At 40.1% G+C, this 13,936-nt stretch overlaps 1 protein-coding gene across 2 annotated transcripts in view; it reads right to left on the reverse strand.

Moving 5' to 3' along the window:
* The window catches only part of Oct-TyrR (Octopamine-Tyramine receptor), a 1,114,805-nt gene that overhangs the window by 601,601 nt on the left and 499,268 nt on the right, over nucleotides 1-13,936 (reverse strand). For both annotated transcript variants that reach the window (XM_068225823.1, XM_068225824.1), the window contains exon 4: nucleotides 12,218-12,256. The gene's annotated coding sequence lies outside the window, so the exon portion shown is untranslated. The remainder of the gene's footprint in view (nucleotides 1-12,217; nucleotides 12,257-13,936) is intronic.

Below are 13,936 nucleotides of genomic sequence, written 5' to 3' on the forward strand. Positions count from 1 at the left end.
TTCCAGATGGTAGATTAATCATAACGCAATCACTATCAAGATATAGTATGCTGTAGGTACGCGAGCGTCTTATGTAAACAAAATCCACTTGAAGACAGCATACTACATTTAAAAAAATCAGCGGATTGGTTCCTACACGATGGGGCACCACCTAACGTCAGTATGGACATTCGTCGATTTCTAGTTCGCCGTTTCCTGAATCGATAAGTTGGTCGGTATGGTCCCGTCAGCTAGCAATCGAGGTGCTCCGATTTAAATCCACTGCTTCAATTTATATTGAATTCACATTTTTGCTACAGGAGTAATATCATAGGCTGGAAATGTTAGCCTGCAATGAAAGCGGTCTTTCTCTCTGTGTAGAGCATCAAAGCGCACAACCTACTGTTCCTCACGCCACCTGCAAGGGAGTTAGAATATATAAAGTAGCTGGCAGCACGTGCATTCTTAACGAAAGTGGTGACAGTTGTAATTAAAATTTCTGAATAAGAATCGTGCCGTTCCCTACTCTTCCTACGACGCCCACCCTCCAGTGATACATTACAACGAGCTTCTCCGCACGGTCTGTGTTGCTGCTTTCCGCCGAGTTAGGCAGAGAGCTGAATGCTTTGCCAGATGTCTCCCTGGATGAGAATCTGCATATGCCACTTTACGACCAACTGGCTAAGCACGAAACACTGAAATATTCGGATCAGTCATGCGATTAAATATTCATGTGCTTTCATTATTAGTTTCTTTCAATGTTCATTAAAATATTATGAGAATTCCTCACTTCATTGGCCTGATGAATTTAGTGGGTGGAGATCTGCTGTATTATAAATCTCCATTCTAGATTTCCAGCCATAATGCAACCTGGTTATCCATAAAATATTTACATATCTTTTAACACTTCAAGCCTGCTATTTTGTTGATGATTTGAAAACTTCCCGTAACAGATATCATTATTATTACTATTACGAATGGTAGCCTTAAGGTCAAGCGAGTTGGCTAGACAGTATGGGTCGTGTATCAGTTAAGTATTAACCCCCATATTTGGCAACCGTGAACATGATTTTCCGTGGTAATCTGACTGCTAAAGAAATGCCTGATTTGTACCTTATATGAGATCTCGGCATGTACTTTTCCATTGGTAACCATTTCCTATTCAGTTGCTACTGAAATCCCTCCAAGAGTTAGTGCAACATTAAGCGCATATATATATTTCTAAATAATGAAATAACCAAACAATGCAGCCCCATGAAGTGAGTACATATTTCTTATGATTTAGGTTAATTGTCAACTTTATATCACTACTTTTGCTACAGGGACTCTTTGAAAATATCTTCAAGGTAAAATAAATACGTTATATCGTTGGTTGGTTCAACTTCAATTATTGTTAATTGCAAATTAACCGTACTGTCAATTTGATTATGATTTGCTACACAGTTCAGATCTATATTCGTCTTCCTCATTTCCTCATTTAGACAGCTGTGACACACTTAATCCACAAGAAATACGGAATAAAATTCAAATGAATATTTTTGAATGCAATTGTATTTCTCTTCAGAATCACGAAAGATATTCCAGCAATTTACGTTTTGAATTGTGACTTTGACAGTGAGCTTTCTTTAATACGGAAATCTACTTGCCGTCCACTACTGTAACCATAAATACATACGTATATACATCTTCATTATAGACTGTTATGTGTTTCAGCCCTGAGTCTGCAAGCCTCTGTGAATATACTAAATACCACCACAATCCTCTGTTTGTAATTAGCTATGTGGTCTCGTTTAATTCTATAACTCTTACCTTTAAACTATTAGAAACTTAGTCAAATCGTCATCCTCTTGGTCTCCCTCCAATTCGCTCACTATCCATGGCTGAGTGCATCATTATTCGCGGCAAACGATCCTCCTCTATTTGCGTCATATGACCCTACCACCGAGGCGGATTAATGCGTACAGCTTCATTAATCGATTTCATTTCTGATTTAGCCTTTATTTTCTCATTCCGAGTACACTCTCGCCATTCTTCCAACCTGCTTGTGCCAAAGATCATTCTTGCTACTTTCCAATTTTGATATCTTGAGTCAACCAGCTTAGGCTTACGTAAAGCAAAGTTGGTTTGACAACAGACCAGTGTAAAAAAGCTTTCTCCGGCAGCAGACTTCTTTCTTACTGAACACTGTTGATCGCAACTGTGAGGTCGCTGCATTAGCTTGCTACACCTTGATTCAGTCTCACTTACTATACTACCATCCTGGGATAGTATGACAATAAGAACACCTGTTCCCTGAGGACATTACTAAGCTATTTTGCCACTGCATGACGTCAAGCCAGTTTTGTGGGGTGGGAATTTTTACGAAAAGACGGAGGGAGTGGCTACGGGAAGTCTCATTTCTCCTGTAGTGGCTAATTTATTTATGGAGCATTTTGAGGAGGAGGCTATTGCTTCGGCGCCCTTCAAACCTATGATATGGTGGAGGTATGTTGATAATGCATTTGTGGTCTGGACAGAAGGTCCTGAGAAACTTCATCTATTTCTAAACCACTTAAATCAGCAACATCCTTCACTTAAATTCACTATAGAGATGGAGTCGGACGGATGCCTTCCTTTCTTGGATGTAAGAAAGAAACCGGACGGCTCCTTAGGACATACCCTCTATCCTAACCGTATCCACACAAATAGCTACTTTCATGCAGATTCTCACCACCATCCAGCACAAAAACAAGACATTCTCACGACATTCGCCAAGAGGGCGAGACGAATTTGTGAGCCATCAAATATCCAGGTGGAGATGGACACACTCAAAAAGTCATGTGCAAGGGTGATGGTTACATCCCAGAGAAACGACCAAGCAAAGCTCACAGGAGGAAGAAGTGAAGGGAACTGCCTACTTTCCTTACATTCACAACACCACAGATCGAATTGCCAAGATCCTTCGCAAACAAAATATTAGAACCGTGTTTGGCACCGCCACTAAAATTGCTCACAATCTGAATAAAACCAAGGACAAGTTTTCCCCAATTTTACATCCTGGGATATACAAAATTTCCTGTACTTGAGGTAAGGTATACATCAGCCAAACATGCCGGTCCATTGGTACCCGCATCAAGGAACATGAAAGTAATATTCGTCTCAACCAGCCAGACAAATCGGCAATAGCTGAGCACGCTCTACTTTTGGGTCATGATACCATGTCCCAGGATACTCGAGCTCTTACCCACACTAGACAATACAGGTCCAGGATTATTCGGGAAGCTGTGGAAATACGTAGAAATCCTAACAATTTCAACAGGGACACTGGCTATCAATTAAGTAATACCTGGTTGCCAGCCATTAAGGGTTTACGTAGGTAGTTCCCTTCCATGTCATTTCACTACTGTTATTTCGTCTCGGTGTTTCCCAAATTCGTACGTTTCCTCATCGCCAGATGTTTCATTCAGGCTTGTGTCAATGTCATACACCTGTCTATGTCATATGTTACGTACGCACTTCTCAGACTGATTCTAATGGTTCGGTCAGCTTCCGATTCGAACGCTAGCGCTGTGCCACGTCCAGTAAGGCATTTGGTGACGAATGAAAATACCATTTCCACTTCTATTATATCGTTCTAAATTTCAAAAAGTCATTGTTTAAGAAGCCTTTCTGGTGGACTGTCGAGATTTTCTTCTGATGACGCAGAGCAGAGCGAAAGGTAAAGAAATTTCACCTTATTTTCTTGACACGGCATAAGCACAAAAGCCTATACAGCATCATGTCTATAAATATTGAAGATGTTACAGACGTTAAAATTGGTATTTGAAATCTCCTTCAAAAATAAGTAAACACGTCCTTTTTGTATTCTGATATTTCCTCTTAAGAGGGTGAGAAAATGTGAGAATGTGGTTGAATACCCTTTCGAGGATACTTATATCTAAAAACTGAGGATGTTGCAGTCATGAAAAGTTTTATTTGTGATCTCCTTTGAAAATAAAGTAAGGGGTAGTTCTTTGGAAAACCTAATTATGGGGAGGTGAACAATACTCTCAAAGAGCGGTGAATTTTTAAAATGAGTATTTTTCAATAACGTAGTTATGTTACAGACGTGGAAACTGGTACTTTTAATCTCTTTTAAATATAAATTGACACATACTTTTTTGAGTAAAATTACTTGTGCGGGAGGTAAAAGGGACTGAAAAGTTGAATTATTTTTATTAGGATACCGGTATCTCAATATCTGAAGTTATTACAGACATGAAAATTGGTAATTGGAATCTCCTTTAATAATAAAGAAAAACGTATTATTTGTTTTCGTGAAATGCACCTTAAGGGGGTGTAAGAAGGACTGAAAAAGGGCTGAATTCTTTTTATGAGGATACTTATATCTCAAAAACTGAAGATGTTACAAACATGAACATTTTTATTTGGAATATTCTTTAAAAATAAAGAAGCACGTATTCTTTCGTTTTCGGAAAATCCAATTAAGGGTGGGTAAATTAATTGAAGAATGGGTTTAAGTCTATATATGAGGATACATACTGTATATCACAAAAACTAAGGATGTTACGGACGTGGAATTTGGTATTTGGAATCTCCTTTAAAAGAAACGTGAAGTTTTTGTTGGGGGGAGAAGGGAATCAACTTAAGGGTGTGTAAAAGGAGTTGAATTATTTTTATCAGGATACAAATAAGAAGTAGAATAAAAATTATACACCGCTATGGGCTTTTGACTGGGGGGATGAGGAATGATTACAAAAATACACGTTTATATAAAACTGTTTGAATTACGAAGTTAAAATATCAAATGATATCCTAGGTGTTAAATAAGAGAAGGTTTGAACAAATTTAACCCCTCAGAGAGTTAAACGGGGTTAAGATCCGAAAACAAATATATTCATTCCTTTCTTCGAACGGTTTAACGCACGAATACAAAATTACAAATAGCGGGATATATTTTTAAATCCTATGTATGAAATAGGAAATATTTTTAAACGTTCAACCCCTAAAGTGTGAAATGAGGTTTGCTCCGTAAACTAAATTACTCATCCCTCCAAAAACAGTTTAGCGTAGAAAGTTTTAATTTTACAAGAAGGTCTTCTTTTTTGTTCTAGGTATAATATACCGTATACTTCGAAACGTTTTTCCACTGAGGGATACAGAGGGTAGTTAACTCTCAAAAACACAACATCCATTCATCCGGAACCGTTTCGGTCACAAGCTTATTTTTTATGAACGGTGGTTTTCTATATGCAAGATGTTAATAAATATTTCAAAATTCTCCACTTAAAAAGTAGGCTATTAATTCCTCTATTACTATTCAACGTACAAAATCAAAATTTAACGGAATGGTCGCTTTTATATCCTAGATGTCAAGTAATGTAGGGTTTAAGAAATTAAAATTCTGCCGTGTGGGGTTCAAATGAGTGTTAGATCAGAAAATAAATAATCATTTCCCCAAAACCGTTTGTTGACGTACGAAATGAGGGCGTATTTTACAGGCTTAGCTGACAGTGGACTCTCCAAAATGTAAGACTTCGAATTATAACTTTCATTCTTTTGCTATTTGTTTTACGTCGCACCGACACAGATAGGTCTTATGGCGACTATAGGATAGGGAAGGCCTATGAATGGGAAGGAAGCGGCCGTGGCCTTAATTAAGGTACAGCCCCAGCATTTGCCTGGTGTGAAATGGGGAAACCACGGAAGACCATCTTCAGGGCTGCCGACAGTGGGTTTCGAACCCATTATCTCCCGGATGCAAGCTCACAGCTTCTTGCTCCTAACTGTACGGCCAACTTTCATTTTAAAACCGTAGCGAAGCACGGGTGTCTTGCTAGCAGGGATATATAAATACAAAGGGCTGAGAGAGAAACTTAGTGAAAATCATTGTTTACTCTGTGGAGAAATAATGGAAGAAGCTCTGTTGAGAGTATGTAGGGAAACTGATGCACTTCGAATTAAATATTTTGGTGGTGAATATAAATCAAAAAAGAAAGAGGGAAGGAATTCTATATAATAGCTAAACTCTTAAACAAAGAATGGATCACACCATTAGGGACAGCAATTATTTTTGGATTTTAAGAAGTATGTGGCAGAAATAAATGAAAAGAGATTAGCATTAACCAAGAGTATGAAATGAAACCAAGAACAAAGTTAACGTTTAGAATCACGGTTGCACTGTTAATGTCACTCTTAATGTGTTAAATTGCATGTGATCCTGCTTACCTTGCAATGGATGAACTGTGTCTTACTCAGCTGCCGGAATTCCGTAGCTGTAGGTCGAGATGTCACGGCGTCTATTTAAGCTGAGGAGAAATCTGTTAGTGCTCATAACAAACAAACACCCGCGCCAATTAATGGTAAATGTAAGATATATGTTGTCCTAGACAATAAAACACTGTTGATATCTAGGACAAAAATAAATAGTTTTCCTTTTAAAACTATAATTTAGAAATTACGTGGAAATAGTAATTAGGTGTAAGTGTAATGTTTTGAGGGAGTAGTAGATAAATTTAAATGTTAAGCATATTATGCATGTATCAGAATAATATGAATTGCAATAAATGTTCACCCTCTCCCCAATTCCAGGCTATCCGGAACTAGGGGATAAATAAATAATTTCGTGTGGCTATTTCTAGCCGATTGCTGCGCTTATAAGTCAGACCCTCCGATGAGGGTGGGCGGCATCTGCCGTGTGTAGGTAAATGCGTGTTATTGTGGTGGAGGATAGTGTGATGTGTGGTGTGTGATTTGCAGGGATGTTGGGGACAGCACAAACACCCAGCCCTCAGGCCACTGGAATTAACCAATGAAGGTTAAAATCCCCGACTCGGCCGGGAATTGAACCCGGGACTCTCTGAACCGAAGGTCAGTACTTTGACCATTCAGGCAACGAGTCGGACAACTAGGGGATGGGAGCATTCTATTCTGTTCTCTCCTATACCCGTACCCGTGTGGCCACATTCCGTTGATGACAAGCGTAATCCTCCGCCTCGAAATGCCACAATTCTTCCGGAATCAAATTGGGAATTCCGTTGACATGGATGCCATGTTCTTCGACAAAGCATTCCTCACCTTTTAGTACACATGAAGGGCGACCGAATTATTTTTTTTAATTTTTACTAATATTTTCTCATTTTTCCCATTCTTTCCTTGTTTACGTTTCATTTTCTGCTTAAGGACGACACACACCCCAGTCCCTGAGCCAGCAGATATAACCAATTAAGGTTAAAATCCCCGACCCGGCCAGGAATCGCACCCGGGGCTCCTTGAACCAAAGGCCAGCACGCTAACCATTCAGCCATAGAGCCGGACTGAAATATTAGCAATGGTTATGAATGGAGTCTCGAAGAGTGGAGACTATTCTCTCCTGAACCGACACTCTCGACTCCAGTGTCGACGCTGTTCATGTATAAGGCAACTTATCTACTGTTTTCGGGAAGTACTGGATTTATAGCTTCACGTCCCTCTCTTCATAACCCTCTGATATTTTGTGGTACTATAAATACAAGAACAAGGAGAATATTATCGGCCAGCGAACATTAAATATTGTTTCGTGTCATCATTGTCATTATTAATGTAGCAATTTAGCAAGTGTAATATTAATAAATCTGACAGTTTCTTGTTATATAATAGCCAATATTAACTTTAGTTACTAAACAGAAAAAAACTTGCGAGTGTTCAGAGTATGATTTTACAATAAATATTTCGCAAATTATTGCTGATCATAATAGCAGGCCCCGCATTCTAACAGTAGCGTGTCTGGTTCTCACCTGAACGCCCTGGGTTACAATCCGGCCAGGTCGAGGATTTCTACCTGGAGCTGAGGGCTGGTTCAAGGTTCACTTAGCCTGCGTGATTACAGTAAAAATGAGTAGCTACCGAACGGTGAGGTAGTGGGCCAAGTCTAGAAAGCCAAGAATAACGGCCGAGATGATCCGTTGCGCTGATCACGTGTCACCCTTGTAATATGCAGGCCTTCAGACTGAGCAGTAGTCGTTTGGTAGGCCGCGGCCCGTCAGGGATGTCGCACTAAGGTCTTAGTGTACAGTAATAATAATATATTCCTAGAGAACAATCTTAAATAATCGCCAAACTGAATTTTAACTATATAAAACAAACAACCTGTGAGTTCATAGAATAAAATATTAAAACAATTCCGTACCAGCTATATTATTATTATTATTATTATTATTATTATTATTATTATTATTATTATTATTATTATTATTATTATTATTATTATTATTTTAAAATTCGTTTGGCTATTTCTGGCCCTTGTAAGGCAGAGCCTCCGATGAGGGTGGGCGGCATCTGCCATGTGTAGGGAACTGCGTGTTATTGTGGTGGAGGATAGTGTTTTGTGTAGTGTGTGAGTTTCAGGGATGTTGGGGATAGCACAAATACCCAGCCCCCGAGCCATTGGCATTAACCAATGAAGGTTAAAATCCCCGACCCAGCCGGGAATCACACCCGGGACCCTCTGAACCGAAGGCCAGTACGCTGACCATTCAGCCATCGAGTCGGACATGATAATAATAATAATAATAATAATAATAATAATAATAATGATAAGAATAATAATATATTTGGACAGAATGCTCCTAAATAATCGCAAATTTGGAGTTGTTTTATATATGTATGACAAATATAACGTGAAAATTTCCAAGTGACATCAGCACTCACACTGAAAATTAATACGCTACAAATAATACACAGTCTGCACCCGTGATGCCAACAGACTGTGGAAAAAGCGGTGGTAGAATAAGGAAAAGAAGAAGAAGCTGGTGTCATTCATAGCCTAACTGTGCATCACCGTGGAACATACGCGAATGATAAATTGGGCGTCATTTGTATAGCTCATCATTTATGGGATGAAAGTCATGGTGTTCATTATCGTGTGTTAAGCCGACACATTCTGACTTGACTCGTTATATTTTAACTATATCATTACGCTCGTCGTCTTCTATAACGATTCTTCATTCTACAACAAACTTAAAATTCCAACAGGGAAAATTATCATGAAGTGCATTCTATTATTTGTTATCTTTCCACGCTTCGCTAAACGCACAGTCCAGCAATGAGCACCAGGTTAGCTTCGAGTCCCTACAAATACACTTCTACGAACTAACTAGCGCTCTCTGTCTTCCGCCTTTGTACAGCTGCACGGAGTGCAAGTGGAGCCCTTGATGTTCAGTGTACGGCGCCCCTTACGAGCTCATTGTTCTTCAGTAATATACAAATTCTGTACATATTCGGTCAATCAAATTACTGTTCGCCTGTGTTATCAGTTTCATGAGTTGTAACGTTTAAAACAACACCACTTAGATGCGGTTTTAAATGTATCACAGTTGGTATAAGTAGAGAAGTTATTCTCACTACGGGAAGTCCGAACAATATTAGTTGCTATATTATAGTCGCTCAAAAACGAATAAACTCATGGTGTTACACCAGGTGGCTCCCAAGCGCCGTACTTTCTACTTAAAAAAGTCTTGCATACAGTAGTGACGCATGGGATGCCTAATTACTTGTTTTCAAAGGAGCGACAATGTGCTGTATTTCAGATGTTGAGAAACAAAGAGAAGTCATTTTATTGTACACGTTCTATAAGCGGGTGCATTTATAAATACGCCAAAGATGCAGAAAATAATGTTTAATAACTTATTGCCAATACGCGTGCAGACTTTCCACTCTATAAAAGAGTTATTTGTATGAAAGAAGAACCAATACATATTATTATGGCTTCAACGGTCAGAAAATCAAAGTATCACAGTTGGATCTACCAGAACGTTTTCTTCTAGAACTACTCGCAATAGATATGCTCATGAACATGCCCTGATGGCGCAGGCAGTGCTCAACACGTCTCGCGGTGTCTGCATGGACACGTCTCGATATTTCGGGAGTCAGTGCAGCAAAAGCCTCACAAATGCGTTGTTGTGATTATTGTTCAGCATTTTCTGTCTCAGTTTCGTACACTTTCGATCTGATATATCTTCACAGGAAAAAGTGCAGGGAGAGGGGGGCCGGGGTGAGATCAGGCGATCGTGGTAGCTACTAGCAGGGTCCAGTACAACATACACGTCGTTGAGGATATCATTCATCATGATGTTCCCTAACGGCTCAAAAGTATTTACAATTTGTTTTACGTCGCACAGACACAGATAGGTCTTATGGTGACGATGGGATAGGAAAGGGCTAAGAATGGGAAGAAAACGGTCGTGGCCTTAATTAAGGTACAGTCCCAGCATTTGCTTGGTGTGAAAATAGAAATCCACGGAAAACCGTATTCGGGGCTGCCGACAGTAGTGTTCCAACCCACTATTCCCCGGATGCAATCTCACAGCTTAGCGCCCCAAACCGCACGGCCAACTCGCCCGGTCGGGCTCAAAAGTAGTGAAGTGGTGCACCATCATCCTGGAAACAATGTTGCAGTATTAGCTGCAGTGGAATATCTTCTAGAATGTTTTCTAGAGACAAGCCGATCTCTAAAAATTTCAAGTAACGCCTACCTTTGACACTAGGGGCTATAAAAACAGGACCAGAATACCGCGCCACACATTAATCTTAATCCCCCTCTGGTGTTGCATGTGCTGTGCTCGAACCCAGTGGGGGTTTGCCGGAGCCCAATACTGGAGATTGTAATTGTCGGTGATTGAATCATTCGAAAAGTAACATTTATCGCTCCACAGGATATTCCTGACTAAATATGGTACTTGCGGGCATTCTTCAGCCATATAGGTGATCAAAATCATCTCCATGAAGCTGCTGATGTAGGTGTGCCTTATATGGGTGCCATTTTCTCCCCTTCAATAACCTTTGTATTGACGTTCGAAATACTCCTAGCTAATCCACAAATCGTCTTTGCCCTAAGTAACATTAAAAATGTGAACGTTACAACAATGATGGTTTGTATAGGCCTATTATTATTATTATTATTATTACTATTATTATTATTATTATTATTATTATTATTATATCATCACAGTTAGGTGAAGAACAACTTACCGTGTCAAAAATTGCTTTAAAAGCATTACAGGACATTCTGCACAATGTCAGCGTAGCCAGAGACGGGTCTGTTGCTGCTCATATGTGCCTTGAACGATCCATTAGCACAGGGCCTCTCAGGGTGCATGCGCGTGGTGCATGCACTGTGCACGGTGCAAAAGACGACTTGGCTTGGTTGACCAGAGTGCAGACCCCCCACTCCTCGATTTGGAGCAATAGCGCTTACTCTCTCTTTCCTCACGCCTCTCTCGCTCGCTCCGCCTGTCTCCCTCTGCCCCACTTGCGCCGTAGCGCTCCAAATCCGGGCTGAGTTGAGCCGAGTATAGCCGAGTAGAGCAGAGCTTAGCCGAGTAGCCAAGAGACGAAGCGTTGATCCGAGCTATACCGAGCGGCACCGATGCACAGTGCACGGAGCTCTTGCGCCTCGCTCTGCACGCGTGAGATTTTGGGCGTTTGAGAGGCCCTGCATTAGCACTTAATTGCAGCTTGTTAATCAAAATACGTTTGTAGAAGGCAGACGTTTGTTTGGAATCTCGTACATGCCATCTGCGAGCATCGGCTTCATTCCGGTCAGATTTTGTATAGGCCCTACATGAAAATGATGTTTGTTTATTCGTCATTACTGAACACACTGGCCATTGCAGATATGCAGACAGCAAAAGTAGTGCTGCCTAGTACTATGCGGTCAAACGTGGTTTACTAATTCAAGGGTGTGCATCAGACGGGAAGCCCTGAGGGGCATGCTGTGAAAGACCGTCCGGTTGTTATCTCCTCATATTCTGACGTAAACTGGCTACTGGCAGTAGTGCCCCTGTGAAAATCAGTCAGTAGATATCCCACTCATCAGTAGTGCAAGCGGGACATTTATTAGTAGTAGAAAGTATGACGTTCGCGAGCCGCCTGGTATTGACACTGAAAAACAAAGGACTGAGTGATTTAATATTTTGTCAGACATAATTTTAATGATTATTAAAATATTAAAACCCTGTGGATACCAACAACAAAGTTTATATCTACAGGTACAATTGTTTCTGAAAAATGTGTAACATCAAGGAACTTAAATAATACAATATGCTCATTCTTTCTTTCAGCGAGTGTATATATATTGTCTCTTAATGGAACAAAAGCAAGTAACTGGCAATGCTGCCGATTAAGAATGTTTGCAGGTGGTATATTATACATAAAGTAAGCTGTTCAGTCTAATACGAACGAAATGTATTTAAAAAATATGACGGAGAATATCAACACTCACCTTTGGTAAAGTTCATCGTAGTGATCAGAGTGGATTTATCTGAAAATAAAGAATTAATGCAGTTTTAGTTGCAGACTGAGATAATGCTGACTTACAATTAATAATCGCAAAACACACTATGAATATTTCATATTTCAAAGCACTTCAATTTTGAGCATTTTGAGAGAGTTAACGCACCTAAAGGTATATACGGATTGGAACGGCCACGCGTGTTAATATTATAGATCTATGGAGCCCAGTTCTGAATTCGGGAGGCGCGTAGGTTCGAGACCAACCGTAATCTGTCCTGAGAATTGTTTCCTATTTTCACTTCCAGGCAAATGCTGGAACAGCACCTATTCATAGGCCAGAACCGCTTCCTTCTACTTCCTTACTCACTTTAATTCACCGCCATTCATTTCGTAGCTGCTGTGTCAGAACCGAAAATATTCGTTGAGTTCATTTTCCTATGAGCGTGCGTAGAGGGAAATGAACCTTATTCTAGATACCTGATACTCTCGGAGTGGGTAAATAAGTCAAGCAAACGTACATTCCTACAGTACGGTACAGTGAGGTACATTTTCCTTTATACACGCTCATGAAATTAATGAAAATTCTTCTGATGTACTGCACATCAACGTGTGACTGGGAGGCGTGACTGGAAATGAATAGCATGGCCACATTCGCGGTTTTGACACAGTTGCGTCAATTTCATCTTCATTACCTCCTCAATTGACGTTCGCGTCAGGAAGTGCATATGGCCGTAAGACACGTCTTATAAATTCATCTCATCCCCGACCCCGTATCGAGAAATGGAATTAGGGGTTAACGTACAAAATATCCAAAGTTTCATGCTGATAAAAAACACCGCAGATCCATGCATTTTTTTAAATAAATTGAATAATAACTGGATTATGAGAAATAGCACGTGGATATAAAATAAAGATAAATAATGTGAAGTATCTGTTCATCGCGTCGTTAGTGAAATAAAACAGATTTTAACAGTACTGCCTAAGCAGTGCCATCTGAGCTTTTAATGCCAATTTTACAGATGTTGGTATGAATTTGTTCTGAATTTTCCATTAGTAATTGCGTGTGGATGATTAGATCGAAGATTACTTTACATGTAGCTTATACTTCTGAATTATAAAATATAGTTAATTTAATATTGCCGTGATTTTGGCTACCTTTCGTGGAAAAAGGTCCATAATCTATTATCCAAAAAGGTAAAGCTCGCCCGCTAGTGCCTAGGCTTTCAAAGGAGTCATGATCGAACATTTTCTGGCTTTGCCAGTAACTGATTTTTGCTACTCTAAAATTTGTGCGGCTTGATGGTTGCCAGCTTTCTCTATACCTAGCTATTCGTATTTTGGAGGACAATTTCCAACTACTTTGGGCTAATTATATGAGATCTGAGGTAGTAGGGAAAAAAGCCGGTGCTGGTGCAGCGGCAAATGGGCAAGATGGCAGCTATACACGGGCTCTTATGGGACTAAATCTGGGGAGTTGGCACAGACGCAAGTGAGCAAGATGGCCGCCACGCGCAATCTACTTCTAGCCACGCGTTACGACCTCTGACACCCCAATACAATGGGATGTCGTCATCTTATGGAATACTGTCGAAAGAGGCTACTTAGAGGGACACCTGACATTAGAGAGCATGGGTTAGCGAACTCGGGGTCTTTAACTAAGTCTAGGCATTATGTGTTCTGAGCTATTATCGATCTAACCGCCCTCCTC

The sequence above is a fragment of the Anabrus simplex genome, chromosome 2, assembly GCF_040414725.1.
Source record: "Anabrus simplex isolate iqAnaSimp1 chromosome 2, ASM4041472v1, whole genome shotgun sequence".
Taxonomy (NCBI): Eukaryota; Metazoa; Arthropoda; class Insecta; order Orthoptera; family Tettigoniidae; genus Anabrus; species Anabrus simplex.